The following is a 27,476-nucleotide window of genomic DNA, read 5'->3' on the forward strand; positions in this document are numbered from 1 at the left end:
AGGCATTTTCTTGGCCTGGCTTCCAGTCAAGGGCAGAGAGAAAAACCACTTAGTCATTTCTCAGCAGAAAAAGCATGTGTCTTGGCTCAGCTGAGAAAACTAGCCAGCTATAGCCCACTCAGGAAGCCAGCCAAACACCTCCTAAAAGGAGAAAAGCATAGGGATTTGGGGAGTGGAATTATAGCCATGCCAGGCTTCAGACAGAGCCTCTGTAATCCAGAGATGGATTCTGGCTTCTAGTTTCAGGACCCCAGAGACCTCAGTCAGGGGCCACCACTCTAAAATGGGAGAAAGGGTCTGGATTTCAACCCTGGAGACTGTGTGAATACAGCCATATAGGGTCTCCCAAAAGTCTCAGTGGCTATTTATGTTCTGATAAATTAAAAAGCACATATAAAATGTTTGACAAACCTATATAAATGTCTGGTATTATTATTATTACTAATTCTATGCTCCATCCACCATTTTATTGAACTCCTTCCCTATTGGACTATCCTGATCCAGAAAAAAGAGCAGTACACACTTTTTCTAAGAATCTCCAGGTGCCTTGTTAATGTTAGATATTTCTTCCTCCTAGAGAGTCCTTGGGAAGCCCATCTTACTATTTAAGTTCATTCCCTCTAAATAATTTGTATATTAATGTTAACCTTTTCCTAAGCACTCTAACATACATTAGCTTTCCTCCTTATCCACCCCCTTTCCTGGCCAAACAGAGCTACAGGTACAACAATTATAAGCAATGCAGAGAGATACTGGTAGAATTACTGCGATTTTTTCTGTTCCTGTTTTACAGGTGAGAAAAACGAGTGACTTATCAAAAGTTACACATTTAGTGGAGTAACTGAGACTAGAACCCAACTGGGAAGGCTCTCTTATTCTGACCCTGGAAATAGAGAGCAGCTGCTTCCTGTCCCATGTACCATAACCCTTCAAAAACTGACTTTGCCCCTCAGTCTTCTCTTCTCTAAACTAAACACTCTTAGAGCCTTGAAATTTTCTTCCCCTAGGCCCATTTCCAAGTCTTTATCATTGATCCCTCTCCTCTGAAACCAGTCTCAGACACTGAGCTTTCCTGGACCCACAGCTGTTAAGATCCTTCCCTGGATGACAGAAGCACCAGCTGTCCTTAGTTTTTCTAGGACTATTCTGATTTGGGGCACATGACTTCCCTGTCTCTCTGGGAGAAACCTAAGTGAACCCATCTCCTTGCACTTCCCTCCCCTTCCCATAAGCTCCATTGCCCAGTCTGCCCTGAGGAGAGGTCATTCTCTCTTCGAGAAGGAATGACTGGGTCCATTGGGTCCACTGGGGACATGGGAGCTAGAAGGCATGGGTTTCCTGACTGAGCCAAGAGTACTGAAATTCAGAACACTCAAAAGCAAAAGATACTGAGACAGTTTTAGGATTTTGCCATTCCAGATCTTCCTTCTACTTGGGAATCCCATCCTTTGGCCTTTACTTTGGGTACTCTTCAGTTTTGTTCTTTTCTGCCCACATAGAATTTTTTTTTTGTTTTTTTTTTCTTACAACCTTCCCATATCCTTTGACAACATACACCCAGTCAACCCCATGACAATTTAATTCAATTTAACAAACATTTAAATTCACCATCTAATCTCTCCTGTTCTAATCTCTCCTTGCTGCATTTTTCTTGAATCCTAAAGGTTCATAAGAGATAAAATCACCTACCAATGGTCAAAGTGGACATGCATACAAATACATAAAGCATTTGCATCTCAAACCTGGAGGTTTGAGGGGAAGGAATCAGAGATCATCTATTCCAGAAATTCTCAAAGTATGAGAGTCCCCAAGATTATGAGATCAAAACTATTTCCATAACAATACTAATATACTTTAATATCTATCACAGTAAATATCAATACATATAAACCATATAGACATACAGTTTTTGGAGGGTTTCCAGGAACTTTTAAGAGAGCTAAGGGGACTTGAAACCAAAAGACTTAAGAATCAATATTCTACTCCAAATCCCTTATTTTAAAGATTTGGAAGTCTCTGAGGTGATGGAAAAGCCTGTCTGTCTCTGTCTCTCTCTCTCTCTCTCTCTCACACACACACACACACACACACACACACACACACACACACACACACACACACACAAACACACACACACACACACACATTTTTGTTCTAGAAACCATTAGCAACAGTTAAAATACAATTTCCATTACCATGGGATCACTCCCATGACTTCAACTTAGCCTTCGCCATACTCTCCTTATACCTCCTCAAGCTGCTGTTTGTGATTCTTCCTCCCAACAGAAATGGGACTCTTGACTCCTGTTCCTGGATTTTCTTTTAAACAGCATTCCTCACAATATACACATTTAAGAGTACAGTATGGGGTGGCTAGGTAGCGCAGTGGATAGAGCACCAGCCCTGGAGTCAGGAGTTCAAATCCAGCCTCAGAGACTTAATAATGACCTAGCTGTGTGTAACCCCATTGCCTTGGGAAAAAACCTAAATAAATAAATAAGTACAGTATGATGTGGCCTGGCCCCTCAATTTTCCTTCTAGTTCCCTAGAACTAGATTTGAAAGTCAAAGATTGGGATTCTCATCCTAATTCTGATACATAATCCAGAACCATCTCTTTCCTTCATTAAAAAAAATGAGTATTGACCCTATGATCATTTTCTTCCATCCATAAAAGACCCTAAGAGATTTACCATCAGCTGTGCCATATGAACAGTAAGTTTTCAACCACTGAAATGCTATAGAAACTGCTGCTTATGGGGATGTTTCAATCTGTGTTAGTGGATAGAATACTCACATTAATAAAATCACAAAATCTTAAAGTATCAAAATATGAATGATCTTTATAGTTGATATTTCTAGGGAAGACAAGGAAAAATTAGGGTAAGAGGGTAGAGTGTCTTTGAAGCAGGGAAGAAAACAAAAAGAACTGAGGAGTAGAAAAATGCCTCTTACAATTTTCCCTCAACCTTGTCCTACCTGGGTTCTGTTCTAGATGTTTCTAACATGCCCTTTAATGGAAGTTACCCTGTATGGGAAAAGATGATATAGAATTGAGGGAAAAAAGAAGACATTCTGAGAACTGAGGGGAGAGTTTTAGGAAAGGAGATTTTGTGAAGAAGAGAGAAAGTAAAAAATGGAGATTTTGAGGAGTGGGGGAGATGGATCTGGAGAGAGTGGAGATGTGTGAGAGAGAATAAGATCTGATAAGAATGAGTATTCTCCAAAAATCAGGACATTTTGAGCATAGGATCATTCCTGGGGAGTAGAAAGATTTTAAAGCTAGGGGAGGTCAGTAGCTAGGTGGTACAGTGGATTAGAGCACCAGCCCTGGAGTCAAGAGGCCCTGAGTTCAAACCTTATTTCAGACACTTATTACTTAATTGTGAGACTTTGGGCAAGTCACTTAACCCATTGCCTTACAAGAAAACAAAAACTAAATTAAAAATTAAAAATAAAATAAAGATGAGAATCTGAGTAGACAGGTAAGGTTGTCAAGAAGGAGAAACACATAACTGGGTCTCTGAAAAGTTAAAGAGATTCTGAGATATAATCAGATCTTAAGCAAAGAAATACAGTGTATGAGTCTGATTTTATGAACAGCTATACAATCATGGATCAGTGAGATAGAAAAAACAGAAACTTGGTATCTTTTCGGCTCCTTCTGGGTCACTAGACCTGCTCTCAGAGAGAGAAAAGAAGGAAAAGCATCCCCTTGAGTCAAAAACAGGCTCAATCCATGAAAGCAAGAAACAAATAATTAAATAAGTTAAAATCTAAAGAAAAAGAAACCACTTCAATGATTTGAGGCTATGCTGGTGTCTGGAAACACAGTATCAATAACAAGCTCCAAAATCATCTTAGAAGTCCTATTTGCTAATAGGTCACATTTTCACAAAGCTTATATTCTTCTCTCCTGCTTAAGATTCAGGTTAGTGAAGAGTATCTCCTAACTGACACCAATCCGACACCTGTCCCCCTTGGAACCCACCTGGTCCCAGTAACCCAAAACCTGCCACTTTCAGCTCATCTCCTAGGGACAGAGTCTTCATCAGGCCCATTATCTAATTCTTTATCAACTGATACCACTCCTTCAGGCAAACTGCTCATTACAGTACAGTTCCATTGAGCCAAATCTATGCAGGAAATGGACAACCATGGAAACCCAATGTAGATGCCAATCAGGGAGGGACAAGCACTCACAGTGGTACAGGAAAAATCAAATTGTGACAGAGTAGAAATTTAACAAGTTTGATGGGTGATGAGACTTTGGGAGGATTGACTATGTCTGGCTATTTGGGAAGAATCATTGGTTTAATTCTGCAACTGATTAGCTCATGTTGTTCATGTTCCCACTTTTGTAGATCAGTGCTATCCCATCCTACTGAGCCTATAAGAGAGGATCCTTATCATAGAACCAGTCTCTTTTTTTCACTCTTTCCCATTCTTTTTTTCAGTCAACTCTTGGATAGTTAGTCTACTGTCTCTCCCAGACTTTTGCTGAAACTGAAACTTTGTGCTGTTAGAGAAGTGACTCTCAGACTGAAAGTAATCAGGAGCTTTTTCTTTTTCTTTGTATAAGTCGAGGATATAGACTCTCTTCTCTCTACTAGCCTGGCTCTCTCCAGAAAATAGCCCACCTCTATCTAGAGAATTCTCTAGCTGCGTAATTTTGTCCAGGAAACTTCTTTCCTCTGCCTGGAAAATTGTGCTTTAAGAATTTTCTTTTAGAGCCAATTAAGTTGCACAGTAGACAGAGCACCAGCCCTAGAGTCAGGAGGACCCGAGTGCAACTTCAGCCTCAGACACTTAATACTTGCTTAGTGTGTAACCTTGGGCAAGTCACATAATCCCATTGCCATGCCCCCCCCCCCAAAAAAGAAGAATTCTCTTTTAGGATCAAATAGATGAAAACACCATGTAACTACAAAGACTCTCTGCCCTAATGCAGCTCCCATGCTAATGGGGTTGGAACATCTTAGTTGATGAAGGTTTGGAGCCGAGGGAGGGTGCTATAACATATGCACTCAGTACTCAGATCTGATCTTAATTCTACTGTCTCTCAATATTGTTCTAGAGGGGGGGGAAGGGCCAAAACATCCAAGTCTTCAATGAAAACTCTCAATTATAATCTCTTCATGAAAGGGCAACTTGTTCTCACAGTAATCTGAGTCAATTCCTAATCAATGAGATGCAAACAAAGTCCCACAGAAAGGCACACAAGCTCATCCATTTGATCAGGAATCTCCTACTTGATGAAATTAATTGACATTTTAAAATAATTCTTACATTCCCTAGCTGTGAATAGAGAATGTTTTTCACCCTCAATGACTTTCATCACTTTTAGATACTTATCCATTTGCATATCTGAATAAGATTGACTATATCTTCAATAACAAAAATTAGTAAGGTCTTAGAAAATGCTTTACATATTATATATATATATATATATATATACACATACACACACACACACACACACACACACACACACACACACATATATATATATATATGTATGTATGTATATAGTCTCATTTTAGCCACACAAAAAGTGGCATCAAATTCATCTGCAATTTGTGTTATTGAACGTTTTTTGGTTTCAAATTCTGGTAAAGCTTATGCACCTCTTTTCAACTAATGGGATTTTTAAAATTTATAATTGAAGGAAATTTCAATTTCAATTAGAGATTATGGCAGATAAAGATGTAATTTTTTTTCTGATCCAAATTCATAGGTCCTCAGAAATCTATCATTAAACTCCTCTGGAGTCCAAAATGTTAAGTTCAGAAGCCCAGGTATAGCTGAATAAATAGATTACAAGTCATAGGACCTAAGTTCAAATCTTAGTTAAGCAAATTAGTAACCATGTGATCATAGGGATAGAAATTATAGAGAGCAAATTCCTAGATAATAGAAGGTATATAATAAATTACTGTGAGAAACAATCATCAATTCAAGGGAACAAATGGAAAACTCTAAGATTTCTAAATTGATGATAGTCATTTAATAACTATATATCTACTCCTGAATTGCTGACTGATTTCAAGACAGGTCCTCTCCAATCTAATGAATTTCACTATTACCTCTAATAATAAATTTCAGGGTCCCCCCAGACCTTCCATAGGCCCCCTATGTAACCTAAATATTGAGTACCTGGAGCAAAATAAATAAAAAATCTTGGAAATGAAAATATGGAAAGTAGAGGGAGAAGGTCATAGGACCATTAAGAGAGAAGACTAGATACTACCTGTAATCCTTACAACCTCTCAAACCTCTGCAAACTAGGAATCATGCATGAAAACCAAAGCAATTTTGATGGCCTATACTGGCTAAACCAAGAACTTAATGAGGTGACTAATTCACTCACTCAGCACCCCATCTCCCACCAGCCTCCACATACTGCCAGAGATGTGCGCGCCAACCCATGGACTTACAACAGAACTAAACTTTCCACAAACTCCCCTATTCCCAGTTCCACAGAAAATTAAAAAGCAGAAGCATAGCCAACAAAGTGAGGAACAGAAAGAAGTGGGGCAGGAAACAAGCATATATGGTAGCTTAGTAAACCTGGGTCCAAGGTCCAACTATGTTCCCAGAAATTACTGAGCCAGAAAAACATAAATTCCCAAGTGTGGAAGAAAGTTAAGACAGCTTTAAGATCCATTGTCTAGCATCCTTCCATTAAAGGGGAAGGGGTCAGAAAATGAGCAATAAAAGAATTTAAGGAAAAAAGTGTGAAATTCCCAAAGATCAAGAGAATGAAAGCTCAGAGACCTTGAGCTTGGGAAATAAACCAGTAGAGACTATATTAAAAACAAAAAGACATATGTCCTCCAGATTATCTAAAAATAATCCAGACAATTTTGAATAAATGTTATAAGACAAAGGAAATTGAGTCATTACCTGATGAGGCAGAGAACTTTGTGTATTCCCAAAAATCCTGAAACCACAAAAGAATGTTTCTGATTAGTTTGAAGGTGAAATTAAATTGTGAAAGAATTTATGACTTGCACAGCAGAAATAATTGTCAGAATAGAAAAACTTGGTTCTAGGAAGATAAACTTCGTGGAAAGGGGGAAAAAATTAGAAGAAAAAACTGATTAGGAATGAAAACACACAGAAATAAAGGACAGCCTAGATCTTGAATATCTATCCTTTTAATTCTTCTGGGCAACAGCTCCCAACAAAAACTTGTCAAGGATTGCATATGAAATATAATACACACATATATATATATATATATATATATATATAATGTAGCACATATTGCCAATGATTATAAGAATAAAATTGAATAAAGCAAGTCTATTTTGAAATCACCAGAAATTGCCTAAAGAAGGAAAAAATGTATTCTCAAAAGGAAAAGAATTTAAGATCCAACTCAAAGTGCCATATATAGTAGCCTAGTAATAAAAGATGGATGTCCAATTAAAAAAAGAAGCAGCATACATTCCTACATGGAAAATCATACCATAACAAAGATTTGTCTTCCAAACACCCCAAACAACAGAAATACAAAAAAAGGGAACAACCATTACATTTCTTCAGACCTCTCTATAACAATCAAGTAGAGTAGCAGCAGACAAGTATAACAGGACTTCATGGCAGTTTCTATATCTACCTAACCCCATGTCCTTGCCTCCATGCTATTTCTCCAAACCTCTATTATTACCAAGAAAAAATAGTTCCATTAATAGTAATAATAACAATATTATTAATAATAATACCACCAATGGTAAGGTGGTATTGGATATATTCTTATCAATTTTCAAGGGAAGTTAAATGGCACAGTGGGTGGAGCATTGGCATTGAAGTCAGGAGGACCTGAGTTCAAATTTGACCTGCGACAGATACTTAGCCATGTGACCCGGGGCAGCACTTAACCCTGGTTGCCTTGTATCCAGGGATATCTCCAGTCATTCTGATTCATATCTGGATACTCGTCCTAGATGACCCCAAAGGAAAAAGTGGGGATGGTGATTTTGCACAACACCCCCACACACACACACTCAAATCCAATTCATGTTACTTTTCATGGCATCCCCTCCCTGATGTCATGGTCTTCTTTGAGAATGAGGACAAACATGATCTTCATCATTAGGCCCATTACTTATTCAGGCATAAGGGCTCTAAACTGGTCCCACCATAGGTCTACCTCCATCAGTTCTTTTTTTCCATATAAAATATCTGGGTGAAGGGCGGCTAGGTGGTGTAGTGGATAAAGCACCGCCCTTGGAGTCAGGAGTACCTGGGTTCAAATCCGGTCTCAGACACTTAATAATTACCTAGCTGTGTGGCCTTGGGCAAGCCACTTAACTCTATTTGCCTTGCAAAAACCTAAAACAAAACAAAACAAAATATCTGGGTGTTATCCTCTTTCTGTTCCCACCACCTTAGTGGTGCTCATATCATGGAGTGAAGAGTATAAGTTTGTCTCTCCTCTTTATAGGATCTCAAAAGCCCAGCCTACTTTATAACCTTCTCTGTTTGATGAGCATAAATGGTATCTCCTCAATTAGATTTTTAGTCTATAAAAGACTGAGACTATTCTTACCTTTCTTAATTGCCCTCCCTGCCCGCCCACCCCCCACACACAATGAATATTGTTCATCTGAATTGAATTGATTTGCCCTTGCCACTGTACTGAAGAGGTATTATGGAAAGAACCAACAGAACTGGAGAAACCCAATTAACCCCTTCTCTCTCCTTTTTCTTCATTCTGTCACATTTAATAAATTCTAACCTCTTCTGGGTGGGGATCATAGGGACAAAAATATATCACTGACCCAAGAATAGAAGAGACCAGACCCTTCTCAGATGCATGTCTGCTAACAGAGGAAAGTCACTTACTCTGGGTCTGTTCCTCCTCTGTAGAATGGTAATAGTCCACTGATCTCACAGACTTCAGAGAACTAAAAGGGGTTTCAGAGGCTGTCTATCTAGCCCAACCCCTTCATTTTATAATTGTGTTGCTGTAAAATAAGAAAATAGTTTTAAAAGCAAAAATAGAAGAAATCTATATGCTATCACTTACAAATCACTTTATACACATTTTCCCAACTGGTTTCCCCCAAAATCTTTGTCAAGTGTATAGTTGTGATCACCTCTACTTTTCACTTGGGGAAACCAAGGCCCAGAAAGATTTTCAATTGCTGGAATGCTGGTGGGATTCCAGGCCATGTCCTTCTGCATTGATCACCGAGCAGCCCTTCCTCCAGTTCATATGCATGGGTTTCTCTCCTATCCTAAAAAAAGAGATCCCCAAGAAAAGAGATGTCACATTCCCCTTCAGCCCCTGCCCACATCTACCTTACTAAGGATTTAACAACCTCCATCCTCTCTCCTGTCATTGTTCTTGGCTCTCCTCACAGTGGAAATGTCATCTCTCTGCTGGGGTCTGGGTGAGTGCCTCAAGAACTTGGCCTGGGTCTCCTCTCACTGTCAGCAGGCCCATGTCCTCCTCTGTGCTGATCCATGGGTTCAGCGAGTGACTCATGGACAACACTGAAGTAATTTCACCATACTCTGTTGCTTGTGCTGAAGAAAAAGAGAAGACCTCTGCCGAAAGAGGGCTGAGCTGACCCTCAAGTCCTTTCCTTTCCATAAGGTCACCTCCCCCTCCTCCCTCAGGGGCTGCGAGGAAGGGACTGTTCAGAATCCCTGGATTTTTCTTGCTCCTATTTGGGCAAGTGGAACCTAGGGGAACTGAGGGGATAGAGGAGACCTGGGTCTCTGGAGACTTACACTTGGCTTCCACTGTAAACCATTTCCCCCCTAAAAAATAGACAACCCTATAAGAAAGGTTTCCAGATGGAGAACAGAGCCAGGGTAAACCTGAACTGATTTCTGACTGATGTTCTCATTCTTGCAGTCAGACTTGTGGAAAGAAAAAGAATTGAACTAAAAATCTAGTCCAAGCCTCACTGGTCAGCCATGAGCACTTACTGTGGGCCAGACACTGGGTCAACTAATGCAGGACACAATCTCTGCACTCTAGGAGTTCATATTTTAAAGGAAGAAAACATACAAATAAGTATATGCATATAAGATATATTACAGGTAAATGGAAGGTAAATCCCACCTCCTTGGTAGCAGGGTCTGTGTTTTCCTTCATTTATATGTGTGTATAATATATATAAAATAAATATATATGCATGTTCATATATTCATATCTTATGTGCACACATACATATGTGTATTCATGTACATTTGTGTATATATTATGTATATTTATATTGGCTGTGTATTGTATTGTGGATATATATATACACATAGATGTGGTTAGGCATATATGTATGCATATGCATACATAAATAATCACATTACCTATATACACATATATCATACACAAGTAAGCATGGGTTATTATATACATAGATATATATTTACATACACTCACATGTTGGCATGTGTGTGTATATGTCATCTAATGGTAACCACCTCTAGGACAGGGTGGAGAGAAAAAAAGGAGAAAAAACAATTACATGGTAATTATATTAAATTATTTAAAAAGGAATGAAGTTCTACATAACAGATTGCAATTTGATATACAATCATTTTTTCTATTCTACTGTGTTATAGAAATGAATGTTTCAATTCTTAAAAATAAAATAAATTTTTGTATTTTTTCCAGTACTTGAATATTGAAAAGTCTTAAACTTCAGAGAGAACTTCACAACCATCCTCTAAAGCAAGTATTATTATTTATATTTTATCAATTAGGAGATTGAATCTTGGAAAAGTTTAACACCTTGCCCATGATCATTCAATTAGTGAGCACCAAGGATAGTCTTTGAATCTATTACCTTCTGGAATGTATGCCCCATTTCTCTTACTGTCTTTGTCTTGCTGAGTAAGACTCCTTAACCAGGGTAAGGTCTCAAAAAATATTCACTGAAGTGGTGGACAGACTTTCTACCTCTACTAAAGACTGGACCAGATTAATTAGGCCACAATTCCCTGAGGAGGGAATGGGGTTAGAATTAGGCCACATCCTGTCCATCAGGAATCTCAGGTATTGCAAAAAGTCCTTTTTCCCATTCTGATGCCTCTTGCTTCTTTGCCCTGCACTATTTACAGCAATATAAACATTTAAAGACCTAACAAAATACCAGAAAATTTTCAGAAGAAAACTCGTTTTACAAGAATAATAAGGGGAGAGGAGAAAGAGAGAGGGAGAATATTTTCCTCTTGTGGTCTTCACATCTCTAAATATGCCAACCATACTCATTTTATGAGGAAACCATGTTACACCAAAATAAATTTTTTTCCATTCTGAAGCAAGCTAGGAATTTCCCCAAATTGTTCATACTTTTAAAAATGTTATCATTTCAGAAATTTTCAAATCAATTAGATGAGGTGAAGATTTTTTTGCTTAATAATGAATTATTTCTATTATAAAATATATTTATATTATTTAATATATCCAATAATAGTTTATAATAATGATGATGATACTTAGGCATGAGTCACTATCTTACTATTTTTTACAGTTTTTGAAGTTCAGTGTAACATGTACAATTTATTGAGGCAGCTAGGATAGAGTACTGAACCTGGCATTAGAGAGACCTGAGTTCAAATTTGGCCTCAAACACTCACTGGCTAGGTAACCTTGGACCAGTCATTTAACTACTGTCTGCCTCAGTTTTCCATTTGTAAAATGAAGGAAATAATAAGAGCACTGCCTATCTTACCTTTGTAAATTTGTAAATTTTAAAGCATTGTGAAAATAGGCATTATTATTCTCATGATGAGAAGGATAATGTCACAGTTTTCAAGGCTCATGGGAATGTTGCAATCCCATTCTTTGATAATTCACATTATGGAAGAGGCCTTTAGTCACGTACAGGATGAATGTAATGGCTGCCAGAGTCTCCTCTTAGCCCTCTAAAAGACCTACCTAATCTAAGATTTTACTTATGGTATTACCTTATCTGGAATATCTTTCTTGCCCTCTTCTGAATCACATCTTATACCTTCCTCAATCATTTTCTCAAATTTTATTTCAACATGAAATTAATTTACCTACCTAGTCTTATTCTATGGAACCCTAGTCACTCCAACTACTCCATCATCTCACAGAACACATATATTCTTAGTGCCCATTGAAGCAGAATACTTAGGGATTGGGAAGTTTCTGCCCCTTGGTAGCAAGATTCCTCAATTTTTCAAGGAATCTTGAGCAACTTAAATAATATTAAAATAGTCCTAAAAAATGACATTGGAGGAGATTAATATAACAATAGAAACAAAGAACAATATAATCTTCCTAAAAGAATTATTCATACAGTGGAAGTAATGTCAGATGAAGTCATCTGACATAAAAACAACCAAGATGGTCATATACAGCACCCAAAACATCAGATCCATTAAATAGTGATACTTCCATCTCAGATCCAGGTCATCGATATCAAGATTTAAAAAAAAAGACTTCTTTCATGCAACATACAGAGAGCCTAAGTAGATTGTAGGGCTCTCGCTTTGCCACTACCTAATCAATGTTACCTGCCCATTAGTCAAAAGCTCATCATTTCTGGTAATTTCATTGGGAAATAGTACAAACTTTGACCCCTTATTGGAAGACTACCACCTCTTATGGGAGTTAAAGAGTTGCTTTTCACTCCACCCCCCCATTAAGATTGCTACCCATCAGCTAAAGGATTCCCTTTCTTGCTCTCTTCCAGACAACTTTGGGTCTTCCACAATCTCTTGCTTACTCTTCAACAGTTGATCTGTTTCGGCCCGTATGATGGTTTGGCAAGGAAGACCAATAGCTTAAGCTTGACACCATTCACAGATAGGGTTCCACCCAAAGAGCAAGGTCCAATTATACCTGAAGCAAGTTGGTCATAGGGAATGGAATATTGGGAAAGAAGCATAAATTCAGTTCATCAAGGTCTTTTCTTTCATTAATTTTATCCCTTTCCCATTGGTGTTCTCCATTGGGAAACCAACTACCAAGTGGATTCATCTTTGCAGTGTTAAATATATAGAACTTTTTGTCTGTGTGGGGCAATAATGCAGAATTTCCCAATTTAGCCACTTGAAAAGAACCTTAAGGGCATTTACCACCTGGGGTCCATAAACTTAATTTCTGCCAGATTGCTTTCCAGTTCTGCCAGTGATTCTTGCAAAAAAAAATATGGGGGGGAGTGATTCCCCAAGTGATCTCAAATTTAACAAGTCCTGAGTAATTGAATTTAATTTCTTTTTTTTTTTCACAGCTAGTTTGTTCCACCAACCTACCTTTCTATTTTTAAAAAATATACTAATTTAACAATTACTGCATTAGAATACACTTTGAGGCCTCTTCTCCTTTCCTTTTCTCCCTATCATTTTCCTTGAGATTCTAGACAATTTACCCCCTAAAATGAATTTTGTTATTGGTTTATTTAGCTTGGTCACCAGTGTAGCATTAAATTGGTAAATAAATTGTGGTAGTATTAGCATTTGTATTATATTGTCCAAGCCTGGTCTGGCCATAAGCACTAAATACTCCTTCAATTAATTGTGTTCCATTTTTTTTTAAAGCATTTTGTCCAGGGTGGCTAGGTGGTGCAGTGGATAGTGCACCAGCCCTGAAATCAGGAGGACCTGAGTTCAAATCCAACATCTGACACTTAATAATTACCTAGCTGTGTGGCCTTGGGCAAGCCACTTAACCCCATTTTCCTTGCAAAAACCTTTTAAAAATAGAGAGAAAAAAAAGGCATTTTTGTCCTTGTATGGAAGCAGGCCCTGAGAGTGCCTTTGTAGATCAACTCCCAGATATCTGCTCTTTGCTACTACAAAAAGTGTTGCTCTAAATATTCTTCCAGAATCCTTCCCTAACCACTTCCCTGTGAGTGCGTATGAGTGTGAGTGTGAGTGTGTGTGGGGTGTGTGTATATTTGTGGGTGTGTAGCCCATGGGTCAGGGCCTTCATTACCAGAGAATGGAGAACAGAGGAGAGAAGAATTTGGGCAGTTGTCAGGCTGAAGAGTGGAAGGCTTGGAGCCAGGGAGCGGCCCTCGTGGCTCCCAAAGCATCAATCACAGAGCAATCACATAAGCCCCTTTGGACCACAACAGAATGTAAGTGATCTGGGATTCAAATCTGACTATATTCAGATGCCAACTGGACTGCAAGCAGCAACGATTTGTTCCCTGATGAAGCCAAGTCCCTTTGAGTTGTCAGATCAGCAAATCTTGGAGTAGAACAAGGCAGGGCAGGACAGGGCTTTGGGGTGCAGAAGCCCAGCCAACAATCAATTGACTAACAAATATTAATTGAATACCTATGATGAGCCTAGAATTGAAGGAATTTAGAATCATATCATCAAATCAAAAGAAAGAATTTTAGAAAGGGTCCTTTCCAGGTCTAAACTTAGAATTCCTATTATCTTATAAAACCCTTACATTTTACAGAAGTGGAAGCCAAGACCCAGAGAAGGTGTATAACTTTTCCAAGGTCACACAGTATGTTAAGGACAATGTTGGAACTAGAACACATGACTCATAACTTCTGACATGAAATGCTAGCTAAGACCCCAATTGTCCAGAAGTTTATGATTTAGTTGAAATGACCCAACACAGAGAGATATAACACTTATGAAATAAAAAAATTTATTTAATTTAAAAAACATTAAAATAAAATAAAAAAACAAATAAATAGCTAGAAGAATGAATGAATGAATGAATGAATGAATGAATGAATGAAAAGTTCCAATTCCCTGTGAGACTGGTATTCATGGAAGGAGAAGATAAATGTGGACCAGAGCAATCAGGACGGGTTTGATGAGACTTGGGGTAGCCCTTCAATAATAGATAATATTTATATAGAGAACTGAGTAAAATTTATTTTAAAAGTCATTATTCAATTGACAAATGGTCAAAGGATATGCAAAGGCAATTTGCAGATGAGGAAATCAAAGTTATCCACAGTCATACAAAAAATTGCTCTGAATCATACTGATTAAAGCAATGTAAATTAAAGCATCTCTGAGATACTACCTCACACCTCTCAGACTGGCCAATATGATCAGAAAGGAAAATGATCGATGTTGAAAGGGAAGTGGGAAATCTGGGACACTATTACATTATTGGTGGAGCTGTGAACTGATCCAACCTTTCTGGAGAGCAATGTTAATTATACCCAAAGGGCAATAAAAATGTGCATACCCTTTGATCCAGCAATACTACTACTGGGAGACTATGCCCTGAAAAGATGATGAAAAAAGGTAAAAACATCACTTGTACAAAAATATTCATAGCAGCCTTGTTTGTGGTGGCAAAGAAATGGAAACTGAGTGAATGTCCATAGATTTATATATAAAACCAGGAGGGATGGGATTTCAGAGAAGCCTGGAAGGATTTTCAAGAACTGATGCTGAGCAAGATGAGCAGAACCAGGAGAACATTATACACTAACAACAACATGAGGGTAAGAATCAAACTTAATACACTTGCTCATTCCATCAGTGAAATAATCAGGGACATTTTTAGGGTATCTGAGATGGAGAATACATTTGCATCCTAAGAAAGAACTGTGGAGTTAAACAAAGACCAAAGATTATTACTTTCAGTTTTTAAAAATGTTGTCTTATGCAGTGCATAATTTTGTTATCTCTAATATTTTATTTTTTCCTCAAGGATATGTTTTTTTTTTCTCTCAACACATTCAGTTTGAATCAATGCATAGCATGGAAACAATGTAAAGATTATAAGATTGCCTTTTGTGAAGGGGAGGGAAGAGGGAAAAAGTGTAGAATTTAAAACCTTACCAGAAATGATTTGTAGAAACTACTATTATATGTAATTGGAAAATAAATAAAATATTTATATAATAAAAAGAATAGATAAGATTTGTGTTTGGATAGTCAAAACAAAGTGAGAAAGCTATTCTAGCATGAGCAGAGAGAGTGATGGGCCAAAATCAGAATAACGTATACAAGAGTCAGCAGGGGGGGGCCTTAAATGGAATCAATTGGGCATGATAAATGAATAGTGGGAAATACATTAGGGGAGAGAACAGGGATTAGATTTTGGAAAAGCCTGAAAAATCAAAGAACAAATTTTAAGGAAGAAACAATAGGAAGCCAATGTCAATCCTGGACCTGAAGAATGACAAATAAAAGTAGTATTTTTGAATCACAAGATTAAGATTCAGAGAGATTTTTAAGGAGATTTTAGAAGACCATCTGATACAATTCTTTGATTTTACTAGAGAAACTAAGTGATTTGTCCAAGGGGTTATATAATTAAAAGTTGGGGGGAGTTAGAATTTGAACTCAGGTCCTCTGACTTAAAACCAGTTTTCTTCTCACTATATTACATTTTTAGGAAGATTAGTCTGTAGCAGCTTTTACAATTCACCACTTCAGACATGGTTGCCGGGTGATGAATTTTTCCTTTCTACCATAGCAACTCAGTAGATCGTATTTACTGGAAGTCTTGAAATCTGTATCAGTGGAAAGAATTCTTATGCCAAAGGAACCATGGATCCCTGGCAACCATGCACAGGAGGGATGGGGGGCAGAAAGATTGGAATTAGGAATATCTCCTCCTATTGGAGGCTATTGTAGGTCATCTAGGCAAGAGAGGATAAGGACCTGCCTTAAGATGGTGGCAATGGTGAGAACAGAGTAAAAGGCAGATATTGGAAGCAATTTTTAAAGTAAAAATCGACAGAATTTGATGACTGAACCAAATATAATGGCTGAAGGAGAAAAAAAAGAAATAAAGATCACTTAAAATTTCATGCTGGATGTCCAAAACAATAGAAATAACTGGCAGAAATAAATGAATTGCAAAGGAAAGTCCTGTCTTAAACATGCCAAGTTTGAGGTGGTATCAGGACACCCAAAAGGAGGGTATAAATCACAGACTCTGGGATTTAAAAGATTCACTACCACTCCCTACTTTATAGACAAGGAAACTGAAGCAATCAAAAATTGTCACTTAGCCAAATAATAAGAGCATTGAAAGAACCAAGAGTTGAACATAAATCCTTGGATTACAAAGTCAGTATTCTTTCCTATATCATGTTGCTATCATGAAAACAACTAAAAACCTAAATGCAAAATTAGAAATTGATCTTTGACAAATGATGGGGAGAGGGAGCAAAAATAAAAGAACAAAGGCAAAGGAATGAGTCGACATTGTCCACATTAAAAGGAAGGAGGAAGGAGGGGGGGAGAAAAAAACAATAACAACAAAAATTGATAGAGGGAACAATCAGAGAGGTAAGAGGAGAACCAAGTGAAGCGTCACAAAGGTCAAGAAAGAAGAGAGTCAAAAAAAAAGGAAGTAGTCTTGGTGGTTTCAGATGCTAAAGAAAAGTCAAGAAAGATGAAGATTAAGGAAATTCTCTTACAGATTATTTGGGAGTCATTTATTAATAATTCTTGAAAGCAAAAGGCAAAGTCCATAATCAATTTGTTTCTACCCAGAGTTTAGTGTCTTCCTTGTCCACTCCTGCAAGCCCAATATTCCCTTACCTCAGGCAAGGCAGCATGAGATTAGAAATCCTATGGAAGACCATATTATCATAGACTATAAATTTAGAGCTATAAGGAAACTGGGAAACCATTTACAGATGAGAAAACCGGGACCCATAAAAGTTAAGTAACCTAGCTAAGACCTTACCTAGGACCAATAGCTCTAAAACTAGGAAGTATTTCCATTGTATCACATTTCCTCTCCTCTATCCTATATCTCATTCTTTATTATCCACTGGAGTGGAATCCATTCTTATTTCTTGACCAGGTTTGGTTGACAACCCTGTGAGCACTGGTGAGATGGATAATGCCAAGGCTGGAGAATGAGCTAAATGTATCCTGGCTGCAGGGAAGGCAGTGGACCAAGGGAAAGAAGAGAATGACAACTATCTGCAAATCCCATACTTGAGAGGTGTGAACATGGAGAACCAGGTCATATCGTGTACCCAGCTCCAAGGGGGGCACTGATAGGGAGCGAGAGGAAAGGATAAGAAATAGGTGGAAGGGAGGGAGGAAGGAAGGAAGAATGGGGAAGAAAGAATGGGGAAGAAAGAAGGAAGGAAGGAAGGAAGGAAGGGGGGAAAGGCAGAAGAACGAAGGAAGAAGGATGGATGGATGGGAGGGAAGATGGAAGTAATTTAGTAAATTTTACTAAATTTAGTCTATCTTTGTTCTCTCTTCTCACAGGGCTATTACCTCAGTTTAGGTCCTTTTTACCTCTGACCTGAACTATTTCAATAGTTTCTTAATTAACCTTCCTTTCTCAAATCTCATCCTTTTCGTATCCTCCACACAATTGCCAAATTGATATTCCTAGAACACGCGCCTGACAACGTCACTCCTCTACCGAAGAAGCTCTAGTAACTTCCTCTTGCCACTTAGGATAATATATAACCTTCTCTGTTGGGCTGTTCAAGCCCTCTACAGTCTGGCTCCTGCCCTACCTTTCCAGATCTATTACACATTGCTCCTCCTTAAGATTCTCCCAGCCAGCCAGACTGGTCTACTCACTGTTCCGAACACAGCATTCCGTCACCTCTATCCGTGCATCTACGCAGGCCATCCCCACAACTGAAATGCATGCCTTCCTGGCATCTACCTCTTAGAATCACTAGCTTTTTAAAAGTTCACTTCCAAAACCAGCTCCCTTCATCTCCCTAAGCTTCTAGTACTTTCCCCTACACCACCTCCCTTACTATTGAGCTTATAGAGATTTCTTATTTATTTGTATATGGAGCTATCTTGATAGAATGCATGACTTTTTAAGGATAAAAACTCTTCATAAAAATAATTATTTTAAATTTAAAATAAATTTTTAAAGAATTGTTTTGGTATTCTTTGTATGTCCAGCAGAGCATCTATATAGAGTAGGGGCTTAATAAAAAAAAAATGCTAAGAGATTGGTTGGATTAAGAAAAACAATGTGATTTAGCAAAACTTCTCTCTCACATTAACAATAGCTGGTTGCCACCAACAGTAGCTGGTAGCCAGCCCATATTACTGACCCCACTTTCAGAAAGTCATTTTACTAAGCTGTTCCTCTAAGAAAGCTTCAAGACATCCTTCTGGAATTGTAATCTTGCCTCATATCCGTCGCTTCCTAGAGAAACCCTTTCCTAAAGGTTTCTGGTTCCAGGGTTTAAAAGACACTGCAATCCCATTTCAATCATGCCTGTGTTTCAGGGAAGCCTATTCCTTACTTCTCCCCTTAAATTCCTGCCCTACCCCTATAGCATAATGCCATACATTCCTATTCTCTATCAGTCTATACCTCCTAATTCACATAAGCGTATATTAACAGAGAGCTGCTCATTACATGACCAGTAGAGTCAGAAGACTTGGTCTCCAAATCTAACTTCCAATGCTTTACTTTCTTATGACCTTGAGTAAGTCTTTGAACTTCAGTCTCCCTTGGTTTCCTTGATGTTAAAATGGAAACAATAATAATGTGTCCATCCCAAGATTGTTAGGTGGATCAAGTAAGATAATATTTGTATTGTTCTCCAAACTTGAAAGTGCTTTATAAATACTAATATTATTGCCCAAAAGCAAGTGAATAAACCAAATAATTTCCAACTGGAGGGTCCACATAGACTGGGAAGCTCTAATACCATGGTGTATATTCCCCAAACAAATGGGGGAAATCACCAGGAACTAGCTGACTGAGGGCTTGAGAAAGAAGCCAGAGATGCCCCACTCCCTTGGAGTCCTGGGGGATATCAAAGAAAAACATGATTCAACCTATGAGAGACAGGATGACTAAATTAAAACCAGTCTCAAGTTACTCATTAGAGTTCTAATTAACAAGTTTGTGTTATTTCCTCTATAGCTATTGTTTAGCAATCAGTGAGCATTGAGGGGAGATATTACTTACCTTAGAATTTTTCAAAGGGAACATAGCTGGCCAAGAAAGACCAATTCATTCCTGGAGGTTACAATGCCCCCCCCCAAAATAAAACTACTGAATTGACCAGAAAAAAAAATTAGACTTTACAAACATAATTCATCTCTTCTCAATCCAATGGTTCCCATTCTTTTCTAGGAAATAGAAGGATCCCTTTTTAAGGTCAAAAAATTTTGTCCATATAAATATACATACACACACACACACACACACACAGAGAGAGAGAGAGAGAGAGAGGGAGAGAGAGAACAAGAGAGAGAGAAGTAAATTGTACTATTTACTGTAATTATACTATCTATTTAATGAAAAAATATTTGATAACACTAAACTGAATTCAACAAATCTTTTAAATTAATTTGTATTTTGATGGAGCTAAATAGAGGCAAACTGGGACAGGGGATAAAAGGACTATCTTGGAATCAGGAAGTCATGAGGTTGAGACCTGTCTCTGACATAGGCTTATGGAGTGACTATGAGCAAGTTATCAAAGCTCAAGATGCCTTAGCAGGTCCATAGAACTATAAGTTATAGATTAGTTGTCCATTTGGCTGAACAGAAGGAAGGGATTTCCATATTTAGAATAGGCTTTGTAGAAGAAATCACAGGTTTGTATAAAAAAAAATATAAAAATGGCAATGTTTAGTGTACATAAATCCAAAATCCCCAGGTTGAGAGCCATTGTTGTACCCATAGATACATATCTTCACATTGAAGAGACCTAAGATCATGGGACCTAAGAGATGGAGAGACTTTAAAGGACTTTCCAGGAGAGAGAACATTGAGACTAAACTATAGGAAAACTTTGAGAACTCAATTTGTGTGGTTGTATTAGTAGTCTGTTTGGTTTTGCTTTTGCTTTTGCTTTGTTTTATCTTGGAGACATTTGGGATAAAGGGACTTAACCTAGAGCCACACAACTAATATATGTCTGGGGTTGGATTTTAACTGAAGTCCTCCTGATTCCAGGCCTGGTGCTCTATCCACTGTGACACCTAGTTGCCTATATTAGTGTTTTTTAAGAAAAAGACTTTCCATTAAATTTGGGGGTCAATAGAAAGGAAAGGTGGAAAAGAGAGGGAAGGAAAGCAACAGAGCAACAGAATGAGGTATAGACCAAACACCAGGCTGAAGAGAATTGGCAATTAGTAGGTAAGAACTCCAATTGGTACCTCTCATCTTTCATTAGTTTTAAGCCTCATCACAACTTTCTATAGATGATTTAAATGTTTATTTCTGTCTCTTTTACATAATAAGGCTAATAAATTACAAGGCTATCAAGAATGTTTTGCAAAGTTTATAAGTTCTGGGTGTGAGTTTGAATAAAAAGAGAAGCTTGTGAGAGAAGAGATTTCTCTGGTTTATTCCAGGGTAGGGACTGAGTCTGTTAAAGAAAATGTTTCTACATTGTGGGTAATTGCATGCATTAATATAGTATATCTATTAATCTAAACTTTGAACCTGGAGAGAGAAAGATGACAAACCTGTGGCACTGAGGATGTAGACGATTTTGTTTCTCCCTGAGTTTACCTTCCTACATCACATACACCACCTTCCTACACCACAGCACATAGGATTTTTGATATACATTTATCATAGGCAGCCTAATGCCATAGAAAGAGTTTTTGATTGAGTATCAGAAGACTGGATTAGAGACCCAAAACTACAGTTTCCTAGACATTAGACCCAGAACAAGTCACCTAACTTCTTGGTTCTTTCTTCCTTATCTGTCAAAGAAGAACCCTAATACTTACCTGGCCTATTTGTAAAGATTGTAAAGACTGAATTGCAATCTATATGTAATCTGTTTTATAAATATTTAAATGTAAGGGCTTAGATATTTGAATGGAGGGAGTAAGGACACAGCAAAAGGGAATGTTGAAAACCATTTTCACATGTAATTGGAAAAAATAAAATAGAAAAATAAGGATTAGCAAAGAAGATGCTTTCCAATACAATATCCATATCAGAAACTTTATAATCAAAGGGAGAACAGGAGGCATATGTGTCCCAGTATGCCAAGAAAGAGAGTATAGAATCTAAAACTCATTTGCTATTGACTAATATAATGTCAAATATCCCCCCCCCCAAAAAAAAATCTCTATGAGTCTTGGAGCAGAGGAATTAGAAGTCCGCAGTTGACTTTGATAAAGGGAGGTTGGGGAGGAAACAAGAAGGGGCAGCACAAGACCTGAATTGCATCAGACAAGATTGAATGGAAAGGCCTAGAAAGAAGGTAGGGAAGACCTCTGCTAAGGTCCAAGGAGCTCCCACATCCTGGAATTGATTGGTGATTAAAAAACACAGACCCCCCTCCTCTCCCAGAAATGTAGATAGTAATTCTCCTAGCAGCTTCAATTAGCCCTTTCCTGATCCGCTCAGGTCTCATTCTTCACCATGTAGCAAATGTGACACTATAAATATATTCCAGTCCCTATCCTAATCCCAAATTACTTAAAAGGACAAAAGCCAGATTTGTCATGAGCCAATGTGGAAGCCTAGTATGACTTCAGAATACTCTTCAAAGAGTAAAACATATCTTTCCATCTTCCTCATTGATGCCTGAAAATCCTATAACAAAGGAAATGGTGTTTCATTTGAGATAAAGGACTTCAAAAATCAAATGTCTAATTAAGAAAACACTTTAATGTATTCAGACAAAATACAGGACTAAGACTAGATGTTCCAAGGCACAATCATTGGAGTAATCAATTTACTTCTTCTCCAAGATGACATCTACCCTGAGATTTATCCCATAGTCCTCTAACAGCAAATGATATAACTATCCTGAACTGCTACCCCTAGAGTGTCATCTTTATGCATGCATTTTCCAACACAAATCCTGCTGAGGAGAGAGTCATACTCCAAGAAGAACATCATCCACTACTACCCCATCCCTTGAATAGTTGCATACAAAGTATGTATAATTTCCCATCACTTATATATCTGATTTTCAGCTTTGCAAAGTATACTTGTCCAAATGATCAACAAATACTTTGAACAAAAGTATTTAGGATCATAGAATTTACAGGCAGAAAAGGTCTTAAAAATAATTTAGTTTATCCATGCTTATTTTATAGATGATAAAAATGAAACCCAGAAAGAATGAACAACATGCCTGAGGTCACCTAGGCAATGCTGGGATACAAACTCAGGTCTTCTCATTCCAAATTCAGTCTTCATTCACAGAACCTCAGAATGAGAGCATCATCATAGGGCATCATCAAATCCAACTTATAGCGGGAACAAGGATACACTCCATAATATTCCTACCAACTGTCTATCCAGGCTATGCTTGAAGACCTTCAATCATATGGAACTTACTATGTACTGGGGTTGTTCATCTCACTTAGGTATAACTCTAGTTGCTAGGAAGCCTTTTTTTTAAATAAATCAAGCTGAAATCTATTTCTCTACAATCTCTATCTATTGTTTCTAGCTCTAGGTATAAGCAGAACATTTCTAAATATTCTTCCATGTGGCAGACCTTCATTTATGTAAAAATAGTAACTATGTGCCAAACCTCCCCATCCCCACCACTGAAAGTCCTTGATCAGGCATATGACAATTCAACTCTGGATTGAAAAATAAAGAAATCTATCAATTTGTGAATAAAAAAAACAAGACATGACAATGACAAACATAGTGGAAAGAGGATTTTGTGGACTAGAGAGCATCTTAGTTCAAGTACAGAATTAGCTATGTATGACCTTGGGCAAGGCACTTCCCCAATCTGGATCTATTTTCCTAATATATAAAATGAAAGAATTTGATGAGTTGACCTTTAATAGTCCTTTGAAAGGTAACATTCTCTAACTATAGGACATTAGGTCCTTCCCAGTGGAAGATAGAGGGAAGAGAATAATAGTGGATATGGTAGAAGGAGACACTACCCTTGGAAAGGAAAGACAGAGAAATTATTTGGGGGGGATAGGAAAAAAAACTTTGAAGCCTTCACATCTTTGCCTAGGGTTGACCTTGTTTACCTTCAACTGAATTAAGACAAAACAACAACATTGAATTAGTTTTGTGAGGTAGCTGTGAATAAAAACACTTCTTTTTATGTCACTCTTTTGTTTTAGCTATGCTGAATTGGAACTTGGTTTCCAAGGGTAAATCTAGTCTTTAATACATGTGTAAATATATATATATATATATATATATATATATGAATATAGATAGATATGTAGAGAGATAGACAGAAAGAGACAGACAAAGCATCAGAAAGATGTTTTATATAGAGATATAAAATAAATGTATATTTATATATGTGTTATGTTTTATATAAGTATATTGTGTATATTATCTGTATATTTTGTATATTATATTTCTACATGTATCTTTCTGTATATATATATATATATATATTTATGTTTGTATATATTACATATCATGGATATATTCATTCTACCACATGTTTTATATAATATATATATGTTATAATGTATATATCATCTTATATGTGTGTATTTTATGTATTATATGTTATATATCACATATTATTTTGCATGATTTATAATTTTGTTATATTAATGTATAAACCTTAAAGTACTTAGCAAATTATGTTTGCATGTATATGTTTGTTTTATGTTTTATCTTTAACTAATTATAACCCACAGCTTCATATATGCAGAAATGAGCCACTGGCAAACATGCTGGCACAAAAGCAAATTGTCAAATGTGAACATGTTCAAGTCCATAAAATTGTTATATTGAGGAATATTATTGTTCCATAATAAATGACATATGTACATATATATAAACACAAAATAATATGAAAAAATTAATATGAAAGGATGGAGAGTCAAGGAGGCAATTCAGAATTATGATATTCTACACTGACTGATTCTTTATGAATTCAAAATAGCAGCAGCAACATTGTTTAAAAAACATAGATGACAAAGAGAGGGTTACAGAAACACATGAAATGTTTTTGTCACTTCTGTCAAGATGAATATGGACATTTTCAACATTGTAAATGGTTTAAAGTTTAGATTTTGTTTATCTTTTGTTTATTTGAAAGTTTGCTTTTACAGAAAGCTGAGTTACATAGTTAAAAGTTTATTAGACTTGGAGTCAAGAGTCTTGGATTTAAATCCTCCATGGACAGGTCACTTCCTTCTCCAGAGCATCATTTTCCAAATCTGTAAAATGGGATCATAATAATACTAGCTATATGGCAAGACTGTTGTGACAGAAACTGACTGGGGATCACAGAAATTTAACAAGTTATGAGAAGAAGTGAAGGCTCAAAAGATGATGCAGATTGTGTAAATCAACAATAATCTCCGTCCCCTGGGGGGAAAGGACTATTTAGAGAAGCAAAGTGTATCTATTCCTTGCATCCACATCAAATTAATTGATTTTCTTGGTATTTCCAAAAAAACTAAAGAAGAGGTAAATATTTGCTTAAGTATTTACAAATAGGACTACCCAAGACTAGATCCTTTCTGCTGAATGGGGTTAACAGAATCACCTAGTAGGTAAAAAAAGAAATAAGAAAAAACTTCTACTCTCAAGAAGCTTACAGTCTATTGCAAATTTTAAACTCTATTGTCAAGTAGGCCTAATCCTAGAAATGGGCTTTATTCTGAGTACAGACCTAAACCTACAAACCTTGGTGAGTGTAATCAATATGTGGGGAGGTAAGAAAACTTATAAGTGACTAGAAATTGTTTCAACGCCATTCAAATAAAGCAATGCTTTCCAAGTTGCATTAGTTATTGCTATTTCTTAGACTTAGTACAAAACAAAAAATGCTTTCTTTATCAATTCAGCTCCCTTCCAAAGATATTTTATATACTATTTTAATTATTAATATTTATGTCTCCCACGAGTCTTATGCATTTTATGTGAGTTAAAATAAAGACTGCCCTACATCTTATATGCATTGGGTACCTGAGTCCTTAATATGAGAACTGGAGATTCTATTCACACAAATGGAGCAACTTAAACAAGGTCTATATACTATGAACATATTGAATTTTCCTGAGCAACTGCAGTTGGAAACACCAAACCCAAGAAAGAAATAAAGCATCAGTGGAGTCAGCCTCAAGAATGAGATTCAGTTCATTTAAGACCAGAGTCCGGAGATGTAGGTAAGAAAGTATTACAGATTTTTTTGTTTCCCAAAGTATCAAAGCTAGTTAGCAGCAAAACCAGAATTCAAACCCAGATTCTCTGATTCCAAATTTAATTCCTTTTCCACCATACTACATATGTGTGTTTTTGTCATCTAATACCATAAGAGGAAATGGTGGGGGTGGGGTATGGAAAAGGCAGAACTTAGAAATCTGCAAGCCAATGTCCATTTGAGACCAATGTATAGCACCAAAGACAAGTAGGAACACAGCAAAAGATTTCTTATAAATTAGCTATTTATCAGATAACCCTTGAATCCTTAATTTCTCTGGATTTAAGATAGAGTCATCCTTTTTTTCATCTGGAGTTTATCTACAGATCCACAGAAAACAAGAACCTTGGAGAGGGACTGCTCTGGTTCCTTTGTGGTTGGATCATTTTGTTCCTGGATCCCTGTCGAAGGTTCCGCCCTCCTAGCCAAACCCAAAGGTTACTAGAGCAGACTGGACTTGGGCTTGACTTGGAGAGCTGAGTCATCCATGGAATAGCAGTTATAAATTATCCTGTGTTTAAGGATGGCTTTCCAAAATCTTGGCTTTCATCTTAGAGATTTTATTTATATCCCTCATAGGGATATTTTTCAAACTCATGACAGCTCCCTCTTTATTGCTCTGGGGACACGCCAAGCACCTGGTGTCTTCTATAATGAACCTGACCAAACCATAGGCTCTTGTCCACCCCAGAGCCTCTACTGATTGACACCCAGATGGGTATATCCTTGTACACCAATCAAGACATAAGAAATTCAGAGAGCAGTCAATCATAAAGTGAAGACATATGCAGACCCAAGGGGAAACATGCTAACACAAAATTATCTATAAACGCATACACAAGTGTGACTCCAGATGCATTTCAACATGTGCACTCACATGCAAACATGCACAGACAAACACAAACCCACCTGTGTTCTCTGTCACCTAGTCACACCCTCTTGCAAACCTGTTGTCACAGAGTAAATAAATCCTCAACCCCTTAGGCTAAAGAAAACTGATCTGTTTCTATGCCTTTATGATAGTAGTCAATCAAAAAACCATTTGGCAAATGCTTAATAAATATTTATTGACTATTGAAGTTAATAATGATCTCTTAACTGCTAAATCTAATGATTTTTCTTAATACCATCCTCTTGACTTCTCTATAGTCTTTCACATTGTTCACAGTCCTTTTCTCCTTGATGTTCTCTTCTTTTTAGATTTCATGACATTATCATCCTGAGTTCTCCTCCTTTCTTTCTTACCACTCTTTCTCAGGTTTCTTTGTCAAATATGCATCCTGGTCACACACGGAGGTCACTAGGACTCTATCTTAGGCCCTCTTCTCCCTATATATTATTTTATTTTGTGATCTCATAAGCTGTCCAATTATCATCTTCATGCTGATGATTCTCAAATCTACTTATCTAGCCTTAACATCCAGACTCATATCTCCAATTGCCTATTGAACATCACCAATTCGG

This window comes from Macrotis lagotis, chromosome 6 (assembly GCF_037893015.1).
Source record: "Macrotis lagotis isolate mMagLag1 chromosome 6, bilby.v1.9.chrom.fasta, whole genome shotgun sequence".
Classification (NCBI taxonomy): Eukaryota; Metazoa; Chordata; class Mammalia; order Peramelemorphia; family Peramelidae; genus Macrotis; species Macrotis lagotis.